The sequence below is a fragment of the Equus caballus genome, chromosome 22 (genome assembly GCF_041296265.1).
Source record: "Equus caballus isolate H_3958 breed thoroughbred chromosome 22, TB-T2T, whole genome shotgun sequence".
In the NCBI taxonomy this organism is placed as follows: domain Eukaryota; kingdom Metazoa; phylum Chordata; class Mammalia; order Perissodactyla; family Equidae; genus Equus; species Equus caballus.
Genome location: NC_091705.1, coordinates 26,085,810 through 26,098,177, shown reverse-complemented (window position 1 = coordinate 26,098,177; position 12,368 = coordinate 26,085,810). Strand labels below are relative to the sequence as shown.

The 12,368-nt window shown below is 36.3% G+C and overlaps 1 protein-coding gene across 1 annotated transcript in view; it reads right to left on the bottom strand.

Annotated features, from left to right (window-relative positions):
- Positions 1-11,792, bottom strand: part of ASIP (agouti signaling protein) — a 117,287-nt gene extending 105,495 nt beyond the window's left edge. Inside the window, exon 1 of the mRNA XM_070246854.1 lies at positions 11,614-11,792. The gene's annotated coding sequence lies outside the window, so the exon portion shown is untranslated. The remainder of the gene's footprint in view (positions 1-11,613) is intronic.
- Positions 11,793-12,368: the final 576 nt, after the last annotated feature.

The following is a 12,368-nucleotide window of genomic DNA, read 5'->3' as shown; positions in this document are numbered from 1 at the left end:
AAACATTTCAATATAAAAAATCAACTAAATATAAAATGAGACAGTAATATAGGAAATAAAGGATCAAAAAGGCTATAAGACATAGAGGAAACAAATAGCAAAATGACAGAATCAAGTCCCTCCTTATCAGTAAGTACTTTAAATGTAAATGGATTAAACTCTCCAATCAAAATACAGAGATTTGCAGAATGGATAAAAACATGTGATCCAACTATATGCTCTCTACAAGAGACTCACTTTAGATTCAAAGAGACAAACAGATTGAAAATGAAAGGATGAGAAAAGATATTCCATGCAAAGAATAATCAAAAGAGAGCAGGAGTGGCTATACTAATATCAGAGTAAAATAGACTTTAAATCAAAAAAGTTTACATGAGGAGCTGGCCCATGGCTGAGTGGTTAAGTTTGCATGCTCCGCTTCAGTGGCCCTGGGTTTTGCTGGTTCAGATCCTGGGCACGGACACGGCACCTCTCATCATGCCATGCTGAGGTGGCATCCCACATGCCACAACTAGAAGGACCCACAACTAAAAATATACAACTATGTACCAGGGGGCTTTGGGGAGAAAAGGAAAAATTAAATCTTTAAAAAAAAAAAAAAGAGGGCCAGTCCGGTGGTGCAGCGGTTAAGTGCACATGTTCCCGCTTTGGTGACCCAAGGTTCCCTGGTTCGAATCCCAGGTGTGGACATGGCACTTCTTGGCAAGCCATGCTGTGGCAGGCATCCCTTATATAAAAAATAGAGGAAGATGGGCATGGATGTTAGCTCAGGGCCAGTCTTCCTAAGCAAAAAGAGGAGGATTGGCAGATGTTAGCTCAGGGTTAGTCTTCCTCAAAAAAAAAAGAAAAAAGAAAAAAAAAGAAATTGAAATTAAAAATAAAACACAATACTATTTAAAAAAGTTTACATGAGACAAGAAGGATATTATATATTAATAAAAGGTTTAATACAGCAAGAAGATATAATAATTATAAGCATTTACTCACCTAATGACAGATCACCAAACTATATGAAGCGAAAACTGTCAGAATTGAAGGGAGAAATAGACATAAAAATAATAGCTGGAGACTTCCATATCCCACACTCAATAATGGATAAAACAACCAGATAGAAGATAAGTGAGAAAAGACTTAAACAACACAATAAACCAACTATATCTCAGACACATACAGAACACTCTATCCAAAAAGAAGAGCACAGACATTCTTCCCAAGTGCACATGAGACATTTTCCAGGATAGACCATATGTTGGGCCACAAATTAAGTCTCAAGAGATTTAAAAAGAAAGATATCATACAAAGTATCTTCTCTGACCACAATGGGATGAAGTTAAAAATCAATATCAGAAGCAAAACTGGAAAACTAACAAATTTGTGGAAATTAAGCAACAAACTTAAGCAACCAATGGATCAAAGAAGAAATCACAAAGGAAATTAGAAAATACTTCCATATGAGTGAAAACAAAAACACGACATACAAAAATTTATGAGATGTAGTGAAAGCAGTGCTAATGGGGAAATTTATAGCTATAGATAAACAAAGAAGATCTCAAATCACAACTTAACTTTACAACTTAAGAAACTAGAAAAAGAAGTACTAACTAAACTCAAAGTTGGCAGAAGGCAGCAGTAAAGATTAGAGCAGAGATAAATGAAATAGGAAATAGAAAAATAATACAGACAATTAATGAAACTAAAAGTTAGTTCTTCTAAAAGATCAACAAAATTGACAAACATTTAGCTAGATGGACTAAGAAAAAAAGAGAGAAGTCTCAAATTACTAAAACCAGAAATGAAAGTGGGGACATTACTACCAATTCTACAGAAATAAAAATTATTTAAGAGAGTACTATGAACAATTGTACACCAAAAAATTGGATGACCTAGATGAACTGGACACATTTCTAGAAACACAAAACTCACCAAGACTAAATCACAAAGAAATAGTAAATCTGAATAGACCTCTAACTAGTAAGGAGATTGAATTAGTAATTTAAAAAAACCTCCCAGGAAAAAAAGCCCTGGACTTGATGGCTTCACTGGTGAAATCTACCAAATATTTAAGAATACCAGTCCTTCTCAAACTTTTCCAAAAAACTGAAGAAGGAACACTTCCTAACTCATTCTATTGGGCCAGCATCACCCTGATACCAAAGCCAGACAAAAGCACTACAAGAAAAGAAAGCTAGAAACCAATATCCCTTATGAACATTGATGGAAAAATGCTCATGAAATACTAACAAACTAAATTCAGCAGCATATTAAAAGGATTATATGCCATGATTAAGTTAGATTTATTCCTAGAATGCAAGGATGGTTCAATATATGAAAATCAATCAATGTTATACACAACATTAACAGAATGAAGAAAAAAACCCACATGATCAACTCAGTTGATGCAGAAAAACCCCTTGATAAAATTCAACACCCTCCTGTGATAAAACCACTCAAAAAAGTAGGACTAGAAGGAGACTACCTCAACATAATAAAAGCCATATATGAAAAACCCACAGCAAACATCATACTTAGCAGTAAAACACTGACAGCTATTCTTCTAAAATCAAGAACAAGGCAAGGATGCCCACTCTTACCACTTCTGTTTAACATAGTACTGGAAGTTCTAGCCAGAGCAGTTAGGCAAGAAAAAGGGGCAAGAGGCATCCATATTGGAAAAGAAAATGTAAAATTATCCCTGTCTGCAGATGATATAATCTTATACGTAGAACATCTTAAAGATACCACAGAAAAGAACTGTTAGAATTAATACACGAATACATCAAAGTAGCAGCATACAAAGTGAACATACAAAAATCAGTTGCATTTCTATACGCCAACAATGAACAATTTGAAAAGGAAATTAAAAGACATATCCCATTGACAATAGCACAAAAAGAATAAAATTCTTTGGAGTTAATATAACCAAGGAGGTGAAATATTTGTACAACGAAAACTACAAAACACTTCTGAAAGGAATTAAAGAAGACATAAATAAATGGAAACACATCCCATGTTCATAGATGAGAAGACTTAATACTGTTAAGATGTCAATGCTACCCAAAGTGGTCTACAGATTCAATGCAATCCCTATCAAAATCCCAATGATGTTTTTTGCAGAAATAGAAAAAAGTCATCCTAAAATTCATATGGAATATCAAGGGACTCAAATAGCCAAAACAATCTTAAAAAAGAAGAACAAAGCTGGAAGACTCACACTTCCTAATTTCAAAAGTTACTACAAAGCTACAGTAATCAAAACAGTGTGGTACTTGCATAAGGACATACATGTAGACAAATGCAATAGAACAGAGAGCTCAGAAATATACCTTCACATATATGGTTAAATGATTTTTGACAAGGATGTCAAGAGGATCACAGGGAAAAGACAGTCTTTTCAACAAATGGTGCTGGGAAAACTGCATGTCCACATGCAAAATAATGAAATTGGACCCTTACCTAACACCATATATAAAAATTAACTAAAATTGGATCAAAGACTAACTGTAAGAACTAAAACTATAAAACTCTTAGAAGAAAATAGGGCAAAAGTTTCATGACATTGGATTTGGTAATGATTTCTTGGATATGACATTAAAGGCACAGGCTACAAAACAAAAAAAATAGACAAACTGGACTTCAAGAAAATTTTAAAAATTTGTGCATCAAAAGATAATATCAACAGAGTAATAAGGCAACCCACAAAATGGGAGAAAATGCTTGCAAATCATATATCTGATAAGGGATTAATATCCAGAATATATAGAGAGCTCCTAAAACTCAACAACAACAAAACAATGAATTAAAAAATGGGCAAGAGATTTGAAGAGACATTTCCCCAAAGAAGATATACAAATGACCAATAAGCGTATGAAAAGATGCTCAACATCACTAATCATTAGGGAAATGCAAATCAAAACTACAGTGAGATAATTCACACCCATTAGGATAGCTACTATCAAAAAACAGAAAATAAGTGTTGGCAAGGATGTGGAGAAATTGGAGCCCTTGTACACTATTCTTGGGAATGTAAAATGGTATAGCCACTGTGTAAAACAGTATGGTGGTTCCTCAAAGAATTTAAAATAGAATTACCATATGATCTAGCAATTTCACTTCTGGGCATATACCCAAAAGAATTGAAGGAAGAGTCTCAAAGAACTATTTGTACAGCTATGTTCATAGCAGGATTATTCACAATAGCTAAAATGTGGAAGCAACCCAAGTGTCCATCAAGAGACTAACAGATAAGCAAAATGTGGTGTATATATATATATATATATACAATGGAATATTATTTGGCCTTAAAAAAGGAAGGAAATTCTGATGTATGCTACAATAAGGATGAAACTTGAGCCCATTATGCTAAGTGAAATAAGCCAGTCACAAGAAGACAAATACTGTATTTCACTTATATGAGGTACTGAGAGTAGCCAAAATCACAGAGACAGAAATAGAAGGATGGTTGCCAGGGGCTTGGGTGAGGTGAAACGTAGAGTTATTGTTTAATGGGTATAGAGTTTTGGTTTTACAACATGAAAAGAGTTATGGAGATGGATGTTGATAATGGTTGTACAACATTATGAATGCATTTAATACCACTTAATTGTACACTTAAAAATGGTTAAGATGGTAAATCTTATGTGCATTTTACCATAATACCAAAAAATTGGGGGGAAAAAAGCAAATCAGTGGTCGCCTAGGGTTGGAAGTAGAAGAAGGAGGATTAACTGCAAATGGGCACAAGAAAACTTCTTGGATGATGGAAATGTTTTAAATTTAGATCATCATGATGGTTGCACAATTGCATAAATTTAATGAAAACCATTGAATCACTTAGAATTGGTGACTGTTACAGTATGTAAATTATATCTCAATAAAGATAAAAAAGAACTACATGGAGATACAAAATCATGAAAAATTCAGAAAAGAGTATAAGAGACATATGGGACATGATAAGAAGCTGTAATCCTAGTAGGTTAGGAGACAGATAATGGGGCACAAGCAATATTTGAGAAGACAATGACTGAGAATTTTCCAAAGATTACATCTTTATATTCTTGATGTCTTTATCCAGTTACAGATTCAAAAAATGCCACAAGGCCCAAGCATGATAAATTTACACTCAAGTGTATTATAGTAAATCTGTTAAAAACCAAAAAGCAAGAGAAAAATCCTAAAATTAGAATAAGAAAAAAGTCAATTTACTAGCAAAAGATCCAAATTAAGACTTCCAGCTGACTTCTCAAGGAAACAGAAACCACAAAACAATGGGATGATATCTTCAAAATGAGATTTAAAAACTGCCAAGTTAGAATTCTACATTCAGCAAAAATATTTTTCAGAAATCAAGGTGGAAATAAAGACAACTTTAGAAAAATAAAAACGGAGAGAATTTGTCACCAGTAGACCTACACTAAAAGAAATGCTAAAAAGGTATTCTTCAGGTAGAAGGAAAATAGAAAAGCACAAAATTGAAAGGAGAAATATAGAGCAACATAAAATTAAAGATAGTAGGCAAATCTTAATGAATACTGATTGCATAAAACAATAGCAATGACAACAAGAATATAAATAAAATTTATATAAAATTATATTTAAAATAGAAATAATATATATAAAATTAAGATACATGGCAATGAGAACACAAAAGGGGTGTGTGTGTGTGTGTGTGTGTGTGTGTGTGTATGTGTGCACGTGCGCATGTGTGTATGGTGATAACAGGATTTAAAGTGTTTTTAGGCTCTTACATTGTCTGGGAAATAATAAAAGTTCCTATTTGATTCATGATGTAATCTGCAGGGTACCTATTTTTAAAAAAGAACAAAATAATGTTAAACTAATAGGGGAAATGAGATTAAAAATATCATTATTAGGGCCAGCCCCAGTGGCCTACTGGTTAAGTTCAGCACACTCCACCTTGCTGGCCTGGGTTCAGTTCCCAGGCACAAACGCTCTGTTAGGAGCCATGCTGTGCTGGCAGCCCACATACTAAAAACTAGAGGAAGATTGGCATGGACATTAGCTCAGGACAAATCTTCCTTAGCAAAAAAAGCCAAAAAAAATCATTAGTTCAAAAGAAGTTAAAAAAAAAGGAGAGAAAAGGGAAGAACATAAAACAAGCGGGACAAATAAAAACAGATGATAGATTTAAGCTCAAATATATAAATAATTACATTAAATGTAAATTGGCTCCAATTAAAAGACAAAGATCGTCAGACTGTATGTTAGTTTCCTATTGCTGCTGTAATGAATTACCACAAATTTCATGGCTTAAAACAACACAAATTTATTATCTTAAAGTTCTGGAGGCCAGAAATCCAAAAAGTGTTCAGGTGTTTCATGGGCTAAAATCAAGGTGTTGGCAGGGCTGCATTCCTTCTGGAGGCTCTAGAGGAGTATCCATTCCCCTTGCCTTTTCAAGATTCTAGAGTCCACCTGCATTCTTTGCCTCACAGACCTTCCTCTATCATTAAAGCCAGCAGTGTAGCATCTTTAATCTCTCTTTGACTCTGTCTTGCCTCCCTCTTTCACTTATAAGGATACTTGTAATTATACTGGACCCACCCAGATAATCCAGCATAATCTCCTCATCTCAAAATCCTTTACTTATTCACATCTGCAAAGTCCCTTTTGCCATATGAGGTAACATAAATCGAGGTTCCAGCAATAGGATATAGACATCTGTGATGGTTAGTTTTATGTGTCCTCTTTACTGGGCCACAAGTACCTAGATATTTGGTCAAACAATATTCTAAGTGTTTCTGTGAGAGTGTTTTTGGATGAGATTAACATTTAAATCAGTAGATTGAATAAAGCAGATTGCCCTTCATAATGTGGATATGCCTCATCCAATCAGTTGAAGGTCTGAATAGAACAAAAGGCCGACTCTCCCCCGAGTAAGAACAAATTCTTCTACCTGATGGCCTTTGAAGTGGAACATCAGTTCTGATTCTACAGCAGCCTGCTGGCCTTTGGACTCAAACTGGGACATCAATTCAACTCTGCAGATTTTGGATGATTTGTCAGTCTCCATAATCACATCAGCCAATTCTTGTAACAAATCTCTCTCTCTCTCTCCTTTATGGATATGAGTATATATATATATATATATATATATATATATATATATATATATAAAACCTATTGGTTCTGTTTCTCTGGAGAACCCACTAATACAACATCTTTGAGGGACCATTATTATGACTACCAAAGAATGGATAACAAAAGCCAACTCTACGCTGCTTGTAAAAGGTATGCTTTAATTATAAGATTTAGACAGTTTAAGAGGATGGAAAAAGATATGACATTACAAACACCAACCAAAAGAAAGCTGATTACATTAATATCAGACAAAGTAGACTTAAAGGAAAGAAGTATTGCTATAGGTAAAAAAGATTCTTCATAATGATAAAAGATTAACTCAACAGGAAGGCTAACAGTTCTAAATGTACTTGTAGCTAATAACATAGTCTCAAAATATATAAAGCAAAAATAGACAGAACCAAAAGGAAAACTAGACAATTCTAATTTGTAAAGTGTGATATTTTAATATTCCTCCCACAGTAACAAACAGACAAAAAAATTTAATGACCTAAAAAATATGATTTAAAACTCGAACTTACTAACTTAATTGAATGTTGGCGGCTGCAGAATATACATTCTTTAAAGCATGCATGGAACATTTACCAAAATAGACCATACACTGGACCATAAAGAAATTTTAAACAAACTACAAAGGATGGAAATTATACAAAATATGTTCTCTATCAAAGTAGAAGTAAGATAGAAATCAGTAACAAAAATAATGAGAAAAATCCCTCTAAGATATGAAAAAGATAAAATATTTTGAACACCATTTTGACAGTAAATTTGAAAATTTAGGCGAAGTGGATAAATGCTTGCAAAAATGCAAACTACTTAAAGTGACACAAGAAGGAAGAGAAGATCTGAATAATCCTGTCTCTATGAAAGAAATTGAATGAGTAATTAAAACTTCTACACTAAGAACATTCTAGCCTTGGATGTTATTCACCAGTTGATTGATCCACAAATTTAAAAAAGAAAAAACATCAATCTTACTCAAACTCTTCCAGAGAATTAAAATTATGAAGCTAACATGACTTTTACATCAAAATCTAATAAGGACATTACAAAAGAAAATTACAGGTTAAACACTCTAATGAAGAGAGATACAAAAATCCTAAACAAAATACAAGCGTATAAAAACTAGCAATATATAAAAGGACTAATACTCCATAACCAAATTGGGTTTATTCCAGAAATACACGATTGAGTTACCATTCAAAAAATTCAATTACTATAGTTCATCATATTAAAAAAAAATCCAAGGCTCATTTTAATTGAGGAGGAAAATGCATTTCATAAAATTCAGTATCCTTTAAACATTTAAAAATAATTTCAAACTAGGAATAGAACTGCCTCAATCTGATAAAGGATACCTACAAAAGTAAACTTCAGCAAATATCATACTTAATTGAAGTATTGAAAGCTTGCTTTCTGCGATCAAGACTAAGACAAAGGTACTTGCTCTCTTTGCTTTTATTAAGTATTGTACTTAGAGTCCTAACCAGTCCAATAAGTCAAGAAAATTTTCACGTGGTGAAAATTCATCGAGCTGAAGACTTTTTTGTTTAATAAAAACAGAAAAACTTTCAATAAAAACTTTACTTAAAGAAAAATAAAAGTGTGTCCAGACCATTCAGGAGCCCAGAGAAGAGGGAGATGAGAATTCAAAAAAATAAGCAATCAAGTGAAAAATTCAGCTATTGCAATGTGCTTTCTCTCTCTCACCCCGTTCCTTCTTCCCCAGCTAAGGCAGACACATTTGGTTGTCATCTTATCCTCAAGCGTCCTTGCAAGTAAGGGAGGCTAGTCTTTGTTTTCACATTTGATGCACAGGAAGACGGAAGCCCTAAGCAGGTCAACAATTAGATTAAAGCCTCACAGGCAGTTAGAAGCAGATGCAGGACCAGAAATTGGTCTCCTTAATTCCTGCTCCTGAGGTTTGTGCACCAGAGCCTGTTGCTCCTGCAAGCCAGGCCACCAAACTGCTCTGATGCTAGGCTTCAAGGAGCGAATGCCTTCAATAGGATCTAGTGAATTTTTCTCTGGGCCTCTAATTTATAGTGATGCCAAGGATGGGGATGGCATCCTAATTTATTTCACAGTTGAACTGACAAAGCAGTATCTAGTCTGTCATCACTGCCTACATTTCCCTGGAAGCAAATGTCAAGGGGTGCAGCAATAGAACATAAGGAGGCGATTTTAAATAACCACTTTTCCCCCTTCCAAAAGCCCAATTACTGACTGTTTGTATTGAACGAGGTCTGATGGCAGTTGAAAGCAGAATAAACCAAGAGAAGAGAGAATGAAACGCCTAGGATCCTGTCTGCAACGACCATTTCTAAACAAGTGAACAGAATCACACTTCTCATCCCTTCATCTTTTAAACAAGATTCAAATGTGGTTTAGAATGTTTTGAATTTAGTACATTTGCTCCAAGCCGATTCTTCTTAAAAACATCTGAACGTAAAGAAAGAATCTGTAAGTACAGGTTTGGGAAACAGAACTGGTGGCTGTCTAGCAGGCAATTTATGGCTGGATTCTACCTTTGTGGGGGCCATCAGAGGGGCTTTTGGAACTCTCTGCCCTCTGCAATGCCCCTAGTCCACTTCCTTTCCTCAAGACAGCTGCCTTGAGCAAAATGTACACCTCTATGCGCTCTAGGAACTACTTTGGCCCCCAGATCCAGCCACACAGATATTTAAATTGGATACAGACTCTAGCTTTACAGTTCTTTCCAATTTCCTCCCTGCAATCTGAATAAATCTTCTCTACCCAACTGAAGTTAGTTTCCTCTCAACTCACAATCTGTCTCTGTGTACCTTTCCCCCTCCGAATCATATTCTTTCTTACCCTAATCAAAGACATCTGATCTTTTTGGTTCCTAGTTTTTATTTCTCTTCTATAGGAAATCTCTCTTTTGACTGGTCTCCTGGCTCTGGTTCCTTACTTCTTGTGCCCAACTCTGAACACTTGGCTCCTTTGATTTCCCATGCCAGACTGTAACAGCATCTCTGCTAGAACGCTTACCCACATGCAGAAGTGCTTGGAAGAGAGAAACATTCATGGTGTAACCGAAGGATGGCAGTGCAAGTTTTATGTTATTTTAACTTTTGAGATTCCTCCAGACTATCTTGAAGAACCAGAAACAGCCCTTTTCTTAGATTGCATTCCAACCCAGAGCCACTTACACAAAATGCGGGTTACGGCACTCTACAGTAAAACAGCCAATTAAAAGTAGTCGTCTCAATTTGGGTTATACGCTTCCTTATACCCTCGAATTTTCAGAGGTCCAAAGCAATAGAATCCAGTGTGTGGTTTCCTAGACCCACAGGTCTGCTTTTCAAAGTCTCAACCTGACAGAAACTAAAACCAAATACTTTAACCTACAGTTTACTTCTTTTGAGGTAAGAGTCAGTCTTCTTTCTACGTCTGTCTGACAGGATGCTTGAGCGACCAAATCAAAAGGCTATAATGGGCCCCCAACTCCTGGTAATTACGTTTGCCTGGGGCCGTCCTGCTGGGGGTTGTGCCCAAAGTGAAGCCGTTAGTGTCAGTGACCTGATCCTTACTGAGATCCCTGTGGTTTAAGCTGAGAAGACACAGACACATTCCCTACCTTTAAGGTGAGTCGGAATCTTTTCCTTTATTTTCAGAGCAGTTTGACCAAAGGAACCATCTCATTCTCAGTGCTCAGCTCGGTTGTGAGATTTGTAGTTTCATGCTTCCAGGATATGGTTCCATTACTCGCTGGACTTGCCCTTCATATTGTCCATGTTGGCGGCTCATTGCAAGATGGCTGCTCCCTCCATGAAGGTTCTTCTCCTTTCCTACATGTATCTCAATAGAGCTTCACATTCTGGTACAGTGAAGGGTACAGACCTGCAGGCTTCTCTTCTCTGGTGCCATCTCAGCTACCTGTCTACAAGGCATGGGCAGTGGCCAGCTGCTTTTACAATAATTTAGGTGCTTAACTATTTAGGAAGAGTCCGCACCCAAATAAGAAACTGTGATTTTGAAACTCCAATTAGAGGAATGTACCAAGCAAAAATCATCTAGGCATTGAGAGCTTGGGGAAATTTTTACTATAGAGGAAAGAAACAAACAAAAAATAGAAGATGAAGGGCCAGCCAGCAGCACAGCGGTTAAGTTCATGGGCTCCATCCACTCCAGTGGTGGGGTTCGCCTGTTCAGATCCAGGCATGGACCTGGGCACCGCTTATCAAGCCATGCTGTGGCAGGCATTCCACATATAAAATAGAAGAAGCTGGGCACAGACGTTAGCTCAGGGCCAATCTTCCTCAGCAAAAAGAGGAGGATTGGCAGTGGATGTTAGCTCAGGGCTAGTCTTCCTCAAAAAAAGGAAAAAAAAATAGAAGAGGAGGAGGAGGAAGGAGCAGGAGGAAGAAGAGGAAGAAGAAGAAGAATTTGAGCCCATAGATAGCATACTAAGTATATATATCGTACTGTACCAAAACAACCACTGAGAAAGAGAAAGAGAAAGAGATTTCTTCTTCCCATATTCGGGCTCACCTCTCACTATACAGGGCCCTGTCCCAGGAATCGTCAGTAGCAGCTCTCTGTGGTCAATAACAGATAATTCCAGAACAAGAGAAAGGTTCTGAAATCAAGATGTCATTTTTAGATCAATGGTTTTCCAAGTGGAATCCGGGGATCTCTGGTGGGTCTGCAAAGATTCTTCCAATCGTTCTGTGGGCTGGGTCAAAAGGCAAGGCACAGATGTATGTTGGGTGTGGCTTTTTTCTCCCCTTTGAAACATATTTTCCACTGTGGATTTCAATCAAAACTTAAAAGCACCAAAACAAACATGTTTAAAGGAAGTGACAATCACAGGGATTCAGTAAAAATACCACAAATGTGTTTTTTTTGTTTCTGGCTAGTTTATTTAATCTAGTAAATAGCTGAGACTCATGCTACTCAAGTAGTATAAGGAGTAAAAATTTTGAGATCCACCTGTCCAGATGAAAAGATAAACCTTGCAAAGCACATCTTTTTGAGGGGAGGAAAGTCAGGTCCTTTCTTCACTGAGTTTCCCATTTCCCAGGGTCATTTATTTCCTGGTCCTCTCTCAGCCTTGCTTTCTAGCTCAATGCTCACAGCTCTGAAATCACAAACCACCACTGCCAAGAAGAAACTTTCTCTGCTGCCACAGCTGTCTTTACTCAAGTTTCTCTCCAAGGGATCAGGAGCTCAACTGTAGGGTCAAGGAGATGTCATTTGTGGCTGCAGCTTAAGAAGAGCTGTTTTTCCTCATCCTAGTCCTACGG